The 13,461-nt window shown below is 40.3% G+C and overlaps 1 protein-coding gene across 3 annotated transcripts in view; it reads left to right on the forward strand.

Annotated features, from left to right (window-relative positions):
* The window catches only part of LOC121547099 (KH domain-containing, RNA-binding, signal transduction-associated protein 2-like), a 164,468-nt gene extending 151,264 nt beyond the window's left edge, over window positions 1-13,204 (forward strand). For all 3 annotated transcript variants that reach the window (XR_006657692.1, XR_006657691.1, XR_005996488.2), the window contains 3 exons: window positions 7,086-7,201; window positions 11,691-11,756; window positions 12,972-13,204. The gene's annotated coding sequence lies outside the window, so the exon portion shown is untranslated. The remainder of the gene's footprint in view (window positions 1-7,085; window positions 7,202-11,690; window positions 11,757-12,971) is intronic.
* Window positions 13,205-13,461: the final 257 nt, after the last annotated feature.

The raw sequence follows: 13,461 nt of genomic DNA on the forward strand, positions 1-13,461 counted from the left end.
TTTTGTATCGTCTTGCCTCAACCAATCACAATCACGATAAATATTTGTCTATTGCGACACTATTTCATTTAGCCCCACTCAGTTATAAGGGAAGATATATGAAGTACATTGTAATCTGGCGTCCAGTAGTTGCATGAGTAAGCGATTTGCCATGATAAAGAGCTTTGAAGTTGTTTGGCAAGCATCCTATTTCAGTCCCCACTTCGCCCAATGGAAGGGGATAGTTGTCTCTAGAATAAACATGTCAGTAAGACAGAGAGAAACCCTGAGAGACCTGAAACTTCTGTGTTGCTGCTCTGATTTCTCAAAATGATTAATTCTAGCATGATATTGAGTTCTGGGCAGTGCTACTTCAACACAACAAAAGGAGAAAGCAATTAAGATGGACATTTCCAATAGTGCAATGTAAACAGCGCTGAATGCTAACGCTAGCTTGTTGTTCCTTGGAAGGGGACTGGTCCATCTGTCTATTATGTGATGGGGAAGCAGATTGTGACCCTGTTTGTTGTTCTGTGCACAATGCTTTGCAGGGATTTTCATCTTAATGCATTTGCTCAATGTATTGTGTACCTTTGGAAATGTAGAAAAACTCACACATTCAGAACATGACATTTTACATTAACATAAAATATGAATACACACACATTCAGAATATGAAAACTTACATTAACATAGAAAAAAACAAATGTACACCTACCATAAACATTAACATACAAATGCTTGCTTTTGAAATAGTAATGACACCTCAATGACAATGTTCATTTTTAGCTACAACATTTTACAATTTGAATAAAACACATGGCACAGTATAGATAGGTTTCTGTAATGATGCTTAGTAAATTATGCTAGGCAAACACAGGAATGGCTTGCTGTTGGACAATGGCAGTTTCTATTGCTAAGTACCATAGAATTCCCTTGACAAAAACCCTCAACGGAGAAAATGTTTTTCCTTTCTTTCAAATGTACTATGAACCCTTGGCTTAAAAAATAAAGCAAATAGAAGAACTGCCTGTTTGAGTAACACAATACAATGAATCATCTACTCAACAGAAACGCATAGCAGCAGATACACGCTCAAAGGTAAAGTTGGTGCTGAAGGATGCAGTCTTGTTGGATAGAATATACAGATTAATTGCACACATGAATGCCAGTCTTCGGGGTGTATCTCTGCTCTAATGGAACTGGGTAATTAACAGTTCAATAAAAAATTCTGCAGCATTCTTCGCTGTATTAGCAAGGCAAATCTAACGGTAATGTGAAATAGTAATATCTAGTTAGACCAGGGGTTTTCAAACTGGGGTCCGCAGACCCCTAGAGGTACAGCAGGGAGTCCACAAATGTTTATATTTTTAGAACAAATATTTGTTGGTATTTTTTTATGTGAAAACGTATTATTTTATGAATATCGCTAGCTGCAACAGAATACCATTGTGGATACCATTTTTATGTCTGCGTCCTCCAGTATGAAGGAAGTTAGAGTTAGTTACATGAGCTAATGCCAGCTAGCGTTAGCGCAATGACTGGAAGTCTACAGGAACAGTTATCCTAAATATCTCTTTAATATGGAGGAAATTACAGTAACTGGAGCTAATTACAGCATCTTTTTGTATAGAAAATTCTTAGGCGGGCTGTCTAAATGGTAATTTTCAGGATGGAAAAACTGTTTCAGTGTCAACTTAAATGACCAAAACCAGATAGAAAGCATGCAGAAAAGATATTGAACTATATATATTTTTTGACTGTACCATCTTGAGAACTAACAATGAAATAAAAGCTAGGCAGTCAGGGAGAATAAAAAAAAAAAAAAAAAATGAAGGCCATTCAGGGCACATGCCCATTGATTTTGTTATAAAGTTTGAGCAGAGGAACACAGCATTAGCCATGGCAAAATGCATAGAATTGCAGGAAATTAGCTTTAAAACTGCAAAATTGTCTCTCGGTTCCATGCCAAACTGTGTAGAATTGCTGGAAATGAGCTTCAAAACTGCAAAATGTTCTCTATGCCGCGAAGATACATTTTGAGCTAATAGACTATATTAAAATAATACTCTTCCTTTTCCAATGAACTGTCTACCAAAAAAATGTTTGATTACTTCTACTTTCCATTATCATTCACCTGATGATAAAACGTGATTTTTTCCCCCCGCTAACATAATGATGGGGGTCCCTGGGTCACCGGTATGCCTGGGCGGGGTTCCCTGGTCAAGAAAAGTTTGAAAATCGCTGAGTTAGAGAACACTGAACTAAGCATAGTATTTGTGGAAGATTTTTTCGGTTAATATTTTATGGTAGCCTAACTGGTTGCTTATTTTAACACAGGGTGCCAGTGGTAATCTGTCTGGTAAATATGAGGCTACCCTCAATCTAAATTAGACAACAAACATACACAAACATTGATAGAGATGTAGGCATTCCTACCTTAAAATAGCTGGGGTAGAGTTATTCTCTGCCCTAAAACCGCTGCATTGATATGAGGCTAAACTGCTCTCTGTTTACCATTCATTTCCTCATGATTGGTGTCACTATCATCAAATCTCCCTTAGACAAAGAGATTAAAAAACCGAATGGTGTTTATCTACGTGAACGCGAGGTAATTATTAAGATTGACATTCTGTCCTAATTAATTCCATGCTGTTAACCTCTACTTTTTTCGGGGATTTCACGGCATTGAGGGACAGCTGGCTTGGCTTAAATCGCCTGCAGAGCGATGGATTAAGAGCCAGTGGATTTATTGGCATCTGGTGGCTCACATATTACACCCCTAACACTTCCCATATCTTTCTGGAGTATGATCCCATTATATGTCTAACCTGAGGTCATACAAGGAACATGAAGTATAAATGTGTTAATCTAAAATTCCTTAATGGCTGAGCTGGGATCTTTATTACAAGGTTCAGGTAACTGCCAAAATAAAGGAAACACCTTTACAGTGCCTTGCAGAAGTATTCATACCCCTTGGCGTTTTTCTTATTTTGTTTCATTACAACCTGTAATTTAAATGGATTTTTATTTGGATTTCATGTAATGGACATACACAAAATAGTCCAAATTGGTGAAGTGAAATGAAAAAAGCCCCTAAATAAGATCTGGTGCAACCAATTACCTTCAGAAGTCACATAATTAGTTAAATAAAGTCCATCTGTGTCCAATCTAAGTGTCACATGATCTCAATATATATAAACCTGTTCTGAAAGGCCCCAGAGTCTGCAACACCACTAAGCAAGGGGCACCACCAAGCAAGCGGCACCATGAAGACCAAGGAGCTCTCCAAACAGGTCAGGGACAAAGTTGTGGAGAAGTACAGATCAGGGTTGGGTTATAAAAAAATATCTGAAACTTTGAACATCCCACAGCCCACCATTAAATCCATTATTAAAAAAATGGAAAGAATATGGCACCACAACAAACCTGCTAAGAGACGGCCACCCACCAAAACTCATGGACCAGGCAAGGAGGGCATTAATCAGAGAGGCAACAAAGAGACCAACGATAACCGTGAAGGAGCTGCAAAGCTCCACAGCGGAGATTGGAGTACCTGTCCATAGGACCACATTAAGCCATACACTCCACAGAGCTGGGCTTTATGGAAGAGTGGCCAGAAAAAATGCCATTGCTTAGAGAAAAAAATAAGCAAACACATTTGGTGTTCACCAAGAGGCATGTGGGAGACTACCCAAACATATAGAAGAAGGTACTCTGGTCAGATGAGACTAAAAGGAAAAGGAAAACGCTATGTCTCGCAAACCCAACACCTCTCATCACCCCGAGAACACCATCCCCACAGTGAAGCGTGGTAGTGGCAGCATCATGCTGTGGGGATGTTTTTCATCGGCAGGGACTGGGAAACTGGTCAGAATTGAAGGAATGGTGGATGGCGCTAAATACAGGGAAAGGTAGGGGGGGTTGAATAGTTATGCAAGCTCAATTTTTCTGTTTTTTTGTCTTATTTCCTGTTTGTTTCACAAGAAAAAATATTTTGCATCTTCAAAGTGGTAGGCATGTTGTGTAATTCAAATGATACAAACCCCCCCAAAATCAATTTTAATTCCAAGTTGTAAGGCAACAAAATAGGAAAAATGCCAAAGGGGGTGAATACTTTTGCAAGCCACTCTACATAAAGTGTCTTAATAGGGCGTTGGGCCACCGTGAGCCAGAACAGCTTCAATGCACCTTAGCATAGATTCTACAAGTGTCTGGAACTCTATTCAAGGGATGCGACACCATTCTTCCACGAGAAATTCCATAATTTAGTGTTTTGTTGATGGTGGTGTAAAATGCTATCTCAGGTGTCGCTCCAGAATCTCCCATAAGTGTTCAATTGGGTTGAGCTCTGGTGACTGAAACTGCCATGGCATGTGATTTACATAGTTTTCATGCTCATCAAAACATTCAGTGACCACTCGTGCCCTGTGGATGGGGGCATCGTCATCCTATGGGGGCATAGCCATGGTAGCCAAAATAATGTCCAAAATAATGGCCTGCCCATTTTTATATATGACCCTAAACATGATGGGATGATAATTGCTTAATTAACTCAGGAACCATACCATTGTGGAAGCACCTGCTTTCCATATACTTTGGCCTAGATTCAATCAGCTTAAGCATTAACCCGCGATATCCGACACCTGCATAGCTGGTGTTTTGGCAGTGTCGGAGGTGTAACTGCATTAGAACTGTCAAAACGGTGAGCTGCTGCTCGTGTGGTCATTGTCACGAAGCCACACCCGTCCCACTCACGTTACAAGTTCAGAATGAAAAAGTGTAGGCTATATTGAAATAATGACACTCAAATGTAAAATCATTAGGCTAGCCTACATCTCACATTCTAGTGTTCAAACTTGTAAAAAGGTTGCATGGGATTTCTCTTCATGTGACTCCGTGCAGCCAATGTTAATGTCTGCTTTAGGTATAATACCGGGTGCCGCTTGTGGATTTGACAGCTTTAATGCAGTTCCACCTCCGACACCGGCAAAACAACCGCTATGCAGGTGTTGACTAGCGCAGATCTGATCGAATCTATCCCTTTGTGTCCCTCATTTACTCAAGTGTTTCCATTATTTTAGCAGTTACCTGTAGATATACAGAGATGCAGTGATAGTGGCACTGGCCAGCTCAGATGCTTCCTATCGTTAATGTCTTTCTGAAGCAGCGATGGCGTAGTCGGCAGACTGATCTTGATAAAGACTAGTCACTAAATAGATGTTTCATTAATTTCTGAACTAGATATTAGATCAACCTCCTGCAAACTATTCTCTATGTATTGATTGCAAAAGCACTTGCCATTAATTTAATACCAAACATCTCATCTACAGAGTTGATTATTAAGATGTGAGCCAGCTGTTGCTATGGCTTTGACTCTGAAAAATAGTTCCTTCAATATGTAACATCTATCTGGTTTAAATGCGTATTACTGGTGCTCTGCAGGTTTGAAAGATCATGAATAATTTACTCTTGCATAGACTTTGTTAAAGCATGTTGCAGTAGCTTCGAGGCATATGCTTGGTGTAGAGGGCAAGGCAACGTAGCACATTTGTGTCTTATAGAATTACCTTTAAAGTGATTAGATTACCTTAAATCCTTCTACATCAGTTCTCATTATTATGGAATAAATTAAATAAATGCAATAAGATCAATTTTACCCTTGGTCTCCAGTCTTGCTATTTATTATCACACATGGATTTTAATTGAAATGTCAGTCCATTTTAACAAAACATTTAATAGACAACAGACTCTACTAACGACAACATTTAACCCTGAGTTGGGTGTTCAAGGTATACTATGTCTGTACTCCCTGTAAGCTGGGAATGTATTGAGCCTAGAGAGGGATAGGGCATACATTTTTGACCAGACAGGTTTGACATACAGTACTGTACACAGGGCTTTGGGTCTGCTAAATAAAACTGGCAGTCTGCTCTAATCAGTGTCACACAGGTGGAAACATTTTCATCTTGCAGTCACACTTCTGGTAAAGCCTTGTCACAGCCACACTTCGAAAACCATTTCTAATTTGTCTTCTCTGTCAAGTGCCATGTTAGTCAATGAAAGTAGCTACACACAGAACTGGATTACTAAAACCTTGAGGATAATTGCCTTTTTTTTGGCCAAGATAACACGGTTGTGGGAAAACATGGCTCAGAAAACATGCTCTCTTAATTTAAACAGTCCATAAAGAAACATTAAACTGTGCTATACATGTCTTACTGTATCTGGGCTATAAGTTAAGATCCTTTATTATCTGCAGTATGTTGTGATTAATCTCAGATTCCAGTTTTTTTTAAATGCAAGAGATGAAGCTGTTGTTAATAGAAAATATCATACCTCATCGAGTGTTAAAAGGATTCTAGGTTCCAGAGAAAAGGAGGGTTTTAATACAGCAGGATAAAAACAGCCCGATCAGCTGATGAGGAGCTGCAGCAGCTCCCAAGAAAGAGGAAGGTGCCACTGTCATCCATAAATTATGCCTTTGGTTGACTACATTCATAAATCAATTATTGTTAGTTCATGGGATTTGGCGAAAAGCATTGGGATTTACAAAAATAAAGTCAAATTAGAGTGTTGCTCATTTGCTCATGCACCATAAGGGATTTGCTCATTCACCATAAGGAAATTCACCGTTGCACATTTGCTCATTCACCATAAGGGAATTCACCGTTGCACATTTGCTCATTCACCATAAGGGAATTCACCGTTGCACATTTGCTCATTCACCATAAGGGAATTCACCATTGCACATTTGCTCATTCACCATAAGGGAATTCACCATGCACATTTACTCATTCACCATAAGGGAATTCACCGTTGCACATTTGCTCATTGACCATAAGGGAATTCACCGTTGCACATTTGCTCATTGACCATAAGGGAATTCACTGTTGCACATTTGCTCATTCACCGTTGCACATTTGCTCATTCATGAACACTATTCTGAAGTAGCAGATGAAGTAGTAGATCTCAGATAGCTGCGTTTACAATAGCCTTGGGCACTGTATGTTTCCCACATTTCCTTAGGTATGTCCCTTCTTCCTCTTTCTGTTTTCATTTGTATTTCATACCATTTACTCATTGTGTTTCCTTTCCTGTTCTAGGCTCTAAACTCTCAGTATGGAGCACACCGTAAACTCTTCCCTGGGGACCGCAGAGTGCCTTCGCCTATTTGAAGTGCTGGGCACAGCAATAAATTAGCCTTGTGAAAATAAGCATGGTAAGTATCTGGAAGCCTTCTTGCACACCTGCTGTAAAATTCATAAATGTTGTCCTCAATGCCTGTTACAAAGAAACCTCTTGACAAACTATAGGGCTTGGGTTGCCAAAGAATGGGCACAGACTTTTGTTAATGAACCCTATCAGCCATTTGGAGAGGAAGCCAGTGCTTCTAGCTTTCTGCTCTGAACCATAACATTCTATTTGTGCTGCAATCCAAAATCTGAAAAGTATGTGGGCTACAAAATATATTTATAACACAAATAAAAGGCTGTATATGTCACAGCAGTTGGTTCTCCCAGCAATTAGGGGTTGAATAGGTACATCTAAGAGTGGAAACATACATAGAATCAAATGCATATTCAGGTTTCAGTAAAAGGCTACTGATTCATCTTTTGTGGGTTCTTTGTTGATTTTGAAAAGCTTGTGAAAGCGTTACATTTAGCCTGGAGAGGGGAATTTAGTTCCTGTCTTTCCACACTCTTGTAACATCAAAAGATTTGCTGAAGGACAACTGCTCAAGGAAAATTGGGCCACTTTGAAAGGCTTTTGAATAATTCCATAAATAGTATTATTTTTCATTATGAATTGTGTGTGTGTGTGTGAGGGGGGACATTTGTAGATTGTAATCAAACAAAACATTTAGTGGAATTACTTCATCATACCCTCTGTTTGCACTTTCTGTTGATCAATTTTTCTTGATCAATTTGTCTTGTCAATTTTGGGGTATAAAATGGGGAAATCATGAATACCAAGTCTGGTCCACAGGCACCAAGACATCCTTGCCTAATGTTATGTTCTATTACAGCAAAGCTTGAAATTGTCTCTGTGAACAGCTGGCCTACTCTTTGCCCTTGACTTTGAAAGCCATCTTCTTCTCCCTGTGCCTGAGCCACTTGGCTCTCAGCAGGTGCATCCTGTTAGGGGCGCTCCAGACCAGATTTGCATGGTGGCTGTTTATTTGCCGTTATAACTAAGGAGTGATTTGTGTTGCTGGGCTAAAAGACGTCTACCAGTGCCATTCATGGAGCCTTTGCCAAAAGCCACTCTCAGATCCATTTTCATAACAAGCGTGTCGCCAACTTGACACAAGCCAAGGGCTCAAATCCCCCAGCCTGCTATGAATGTTGGTGTACATTTCATAAAGTGTGCGCCATTGTTCAGAGTCGTCTCACATACAGATTACCAATGAGTCATTACCAGAACTGGATACCCAAAGACAATAGCATTAGTCATTGTTCGGTTAGATGTGATGTATGCAATTGTCAGAGACCGAGGTGCTTCAAGGCTTCTCAGATTACAATTTATTTTGTGTAGCAAACTAATTAATACACCGATAAATTGACCAATGTTGAATAATTGTACCGTGGTGCAATGCAATGAGTTGCCAGGTCAGATATGGCATGTTAATTCCTTTAACGTCCCTCAAATTAATCTAAAAATTATTGACTTTCTGAGTGTGTGTAATGTTCAAATGGATCATTTTCCCCCATTGGTAGTGGAAAGGAGTTAAGAGGTGTTTTTAACAGCACACAAGAGAGCAAAGGAGGAGTGTACATTATGATTGAAGATCAATTATACAGTGGCTTGCGAAAATATTCACCCCCCCTTGGCATTTTTCCTATTTTGTTGCCTTACAACCTGGAATTAAAATGGATTTTTTGGGGGGTTTGTATCATTTTATTTACACAACATGCCTACCACTTTGAAGATGCAAAATATATTTTCTAGTGAAACAAACAAGAAATAAGAAAACCTGAGCGTGCATAACTATTCACCCCCCCAAAGTCAATACTTTGTAGAGACACCTTTTGCAGCAATTACAGCTGCAAGTCTCTTGGGGTATGTCTCTATAAGCTTGGCACATCTAGCCACTGGGATTTTTGCCCATTCTTCAAGGAAAAACTGCTCCAGCTCCTTCAAGTTGGATGGGTTCCGCTGGTGTACAGCAATCTTTAAGTCATACCACAGATTCTCAATTGGATTGAGGTCTGGGCTTTGACTAGGCCATTCAAAGACATTTAAATGTTTCCCCTTAAACCACTGTTGCTTTAGCAGTATGCTTAGGGTCATTGTTCTGCTGGAAGGTGAACGTCCGTCCCAGTCTCAAATCTCTGGAAGACTGAAACAGGTTTTCCTCAAGAATTTCCCTGTATTTAGCGCCATCCATCATTCCTTCAATTCTGACCAGTTTCCCAGTCCCTGCCGATGAACAACATCCTCACAGCATGATGCTGCCACCACCATGCTTCACTGTGGGGATGGTATTCTGGGGGGATGTGAGGTGTTTTCCTTGATGGCCAAAAAAGTTCAATTTTAGTCTCATCTGACCAGAGTACCTTCTTCCATATGTTTGGGGAGTCTCCCACATGCCTTTTGGCGAACGTGTTTGCTTATTTTTTTCTTTAAGCAATGGCTTTTTTTCTGGCCATTCTTCCATAAAGCCCAGCTCTATGGAGTGTACGGCTTAAAGTGGTCCTATGGACAGATACTCCAATCTCCGCTGTGGAGCTTTGCAGCTCCTTCAGGGTTATCTTTGGTCTCTTTGTTGCCTCTCTGATTAATACCCTCATTGCCTGGTCCTTGAGTTTTAGTGGGTGGCCCTCTCTTGGCAGGTTTGTTGTGGTGCCATATTCTTTCAATTTTTAAATAATGGATTTAATGGTGCTCCGTGGGATGTTCAAAGTTTTGGATATTTTTTTATAACCCAACCCTGATCTGTACTTCTCCACAACTTTGTCCCTGACCTGTTTGGAGAGCTCCTTGGTCTTCATGGTGCCGCTTGCTTGGTGGTGCCCCTTGCTTAGTGGTGTTGCAGACTCTGGGGCCTTTCAGAACAGGTGTATATATACTGAGATCATGTGGCACTTAGATTGCACACATGTGGATATAGATTATCCACTGTATATAGATTTTCTATTGTGCTGTTGACTGTATGTTTTGTTTTATCCCATATGTAACTCTGTGTTGTTGTTGTTGTTTTTATCGCACTGCTTTGCTTTATCTTGGCCAGGTCGCAGTTGTAAATGAGAACTTGTTCTCAACTGGCTTACCTGGTTAAATATAGGTGAAATAAATAAATAAAATGAAATACAAATTTAAAAAATGTGGACTTTATTTAACTAATTATGTGACTTCTGAAGGTAATTGGTTGCACCAGATCGTATTTAGGGGCTTCATAGCAAAGGGGGTGAATACATATGCACACAACACTTTTCCGTCATTTATTTTTTAGAATTTTTTGAAACAAGTTATTTTTTTCATTTCACAATTTGGACTATTTTGTGTATGTCCATTACCTGAAATCCAAATAAAAATCCATTTAAATTACAGGTTGTAATGCAACAAAATAGGAAAAATGCCAAGGGGGATGAATACTTTTGCAAGGCACTGTATTAATCCAAGCTGACAGAATCAAAACATTTGATATACAATGATGCCATCTGTTTGTAGCGCATTGGCACTGGCTTGTTTTCCCCACACAAACACAAACACGACATAATGCACTTGGCTTGGCAGAGTCAACCTGGGGATTTGGGAAAGAATCAAAGACACTTGCAAGGCTTTCAGTCCAAGACTAACCATTGACAGTAAAATAAGTAAACCCATATTATATTCTGCATGATTATGTTAAAATGCAGTACAGTAATGCCATAGTAATACTGCAGTTAACACTTATTGTATACAAATACTCATATGAATGTTCTCCACTCTATAAATCACCATTTTGGCATGCAGAGGGAGATCATTTGGAGAAGATGTAGGGGGTATTAACAGGGAAAATATTAACTCACATAAAGCTAATAAGCAACACCAGTTGTTGAGTTTTCAACTGAGCGCCTTACCCAGGCCATGCATGAAATGGTTTCATTTTCCATCATTGTTTGTTTTCCCTGATCATTTCGATGATAGAGAAAGAATACTGAATTACTGTTGTTGAACCTATTGAGGTGTACAGCTCCCCAGTCCTGCCAGTTCACAAATGAGCTTGGCATCTGGGTCGATTGCATGGCAAGGATGGTGTCTGCACAGCTCAGCACGCAAGGAAGTGTCTCATGCCAACCACTGCCAAGTGGCTGACTGGCTGACTGGCTGACTGGCTGACTGGCTGACCGGCTGACTGGCTGACTGGCTGACCGGCTGACTGGCTGACTGGCTGACCGGCTGACCGGCTGACTGGCTGACTGGCTGACTGGCTGACCGGCTGACCGGCTGACCGGCTGACTGGCATGGGGAGGCGAGGGGGAAAAGAGAACGGGTGTCTAGACCAGACTGAGCAGTCAGTGAGCCATTGCTCATCACCACAACTGTCTTATTTATTCAGGAAAATCCATATGCTTACAGTACTCAGTAGTTCCATATCAAATTGATTGCAGTTTCAAATTCAAATTGCAATGAATAGCCACTGAGCCATGTTTTCTAGCTGATCCAAAGGCTACAATAACACCATCGTGAAGATTGTCAAGCCTTGTCTCTTGCCTGTTTTTCAGATATGCGAATGGTTCTGTGGATGTGTAGCATCTTCCCTGTCCCTGTCAACAAGTCAACTTGGCCAGGTGAATGTCTACACTTTATCATGCATGTAGTCGATTTTATCATTGTGATTAAGTTAGCCATGTCATACTAGTTTGTTGTGTTTCCATACAACCTTCATTTCCATTGAATTGCATGCTTATACTGTCGTTTTGATTGGATTTGCCTTTGATACAAGACATCGGCTTTTGTTATTGCTGAAAAGTTGAGCAGAACTTATACTCTTCCCTTGAAGCAACAGAAGAGGTTTTCCAAGTTCACCAGGGTTTTCCCAGTTCACCAGGGTTTCACTAGTTCAGCAGGGTTTCACTAGTTCACCAGGGTTTCACTAGTTCACCAGGGTTTTCCCAGTTCACCAGGGTTTCACTAGTTCACCAGGGTTTTCCCAGTTCACCAGGGTTTCACTAGTTCAGCAGGGTTTCACTAGTTCACCACGGTTTCACTAGTTCACCAGGGTTTCACTAGTTCACCAGGGTTTTCCCAGTTCACCAGGGTTTCACTAGTTCACCAGGGTTTTCCCAGTTCACCAGGGTTTCACTAGTTCACCAGGGTTTTACTAGTTCACCAGGGTTTTACTAGTTCACCAGGGTTTCACTAGTTCACCAGGGTTTCACTAGTTCACCAGGGTTTTCCCAGTTCACCAGGGTTTCACTAGTTCATCAGGGTTTTCCCAGTTCACCAGGGTTTCACTATAGTAAGCATACTGTAGTTGCACCAGTATCACCTCTCCCACCTTTTCCATTCCAGAGAGCAGATCATTACTATAGACATGCTATGTTACCCATGGGAAAGCACAGCCACACTTCCCCACAGCCCCTCACCCACAGGCTGACTGCACCCTTGATGTCAAACTCACATTGACAGAGAGTAGCCAGGGTTTGTAGAGAGATACGGTCAAAGGGAATACTGTAGTGACTGGAGGGAGGCGTACCAGCCACGATGCTCAACATATAACTGTAAGGCTAACAGTGCAGAAGCACACTATCATGTTGAAGCACACCAAGGACAAGAGAGCGTCATCTGCCAAAAAGAAGTGAGGAGGTTTTATTTGTACGTGCTAGTTATATATTTCATATATTTTCTCTGTTTCAAAAGCATCCTGTCTATAATTTCATTTTCTACACAAAAGCCCCCAAAAATGAATTACAGGTATGCAGAACTAATAGATGTTAACTCAACTGTAGCTCGACCTCAGATGTCTGTTGACGTTCCTTTATTTCTATTTCCCCTCACTACAGGAAATGAAGTATACATGCTGTTTCTGTATTGTGTCTTTCCTCTGCTGTCATTCTACTGTGTGACCGAGGGAACAGACAGGACGATTTTATTTTGCTTTCACTTAAATGCTGACATGCAGGGTTGTATGTACATGTAATGAGGTTCGTAAGTAAACTAAAACTGTGAAGTTCAAAGTGTGCTGTGCCTTTGTTTGATTTCAAGACAGACAACACAACAGGTCAAAATGTGTAATTCAGCAAATGTTTGTGTATTTACATTAAAATCACTTTTTATCCTACAGAATTTGCCTCTGTATGTTTACTTTGCAAGGAGTAATCATTTTTGTTATACAGTATGTATTGTTGTTGAAACTGACATCCTCATTGTTCAAATACCGTTGACATGGCCTCTTAGCTCACTGATAACTGGCAACTATGTACAAATTTTTTTTGTATATATTGTCCTGCTTTATACCAAACAGCAGCATATATAAAACATGACAAAGTGCAC

Source organism: Coregonus clupeaformis, chromosome 31 (genome assembly GCF_020615455.1).
Source record: "Coregonus clupeaformis isolate EN_2021a chromosome 31, ASM2061545v1, whole genome shotgun sequence".
Classification (NCBI taxonomy): Eukaryota; Metazoa; Chordata; class Actinopteri; order Salmoniformes; family Salmonidae; genus Coregonus; species Coregonus clupeaformis.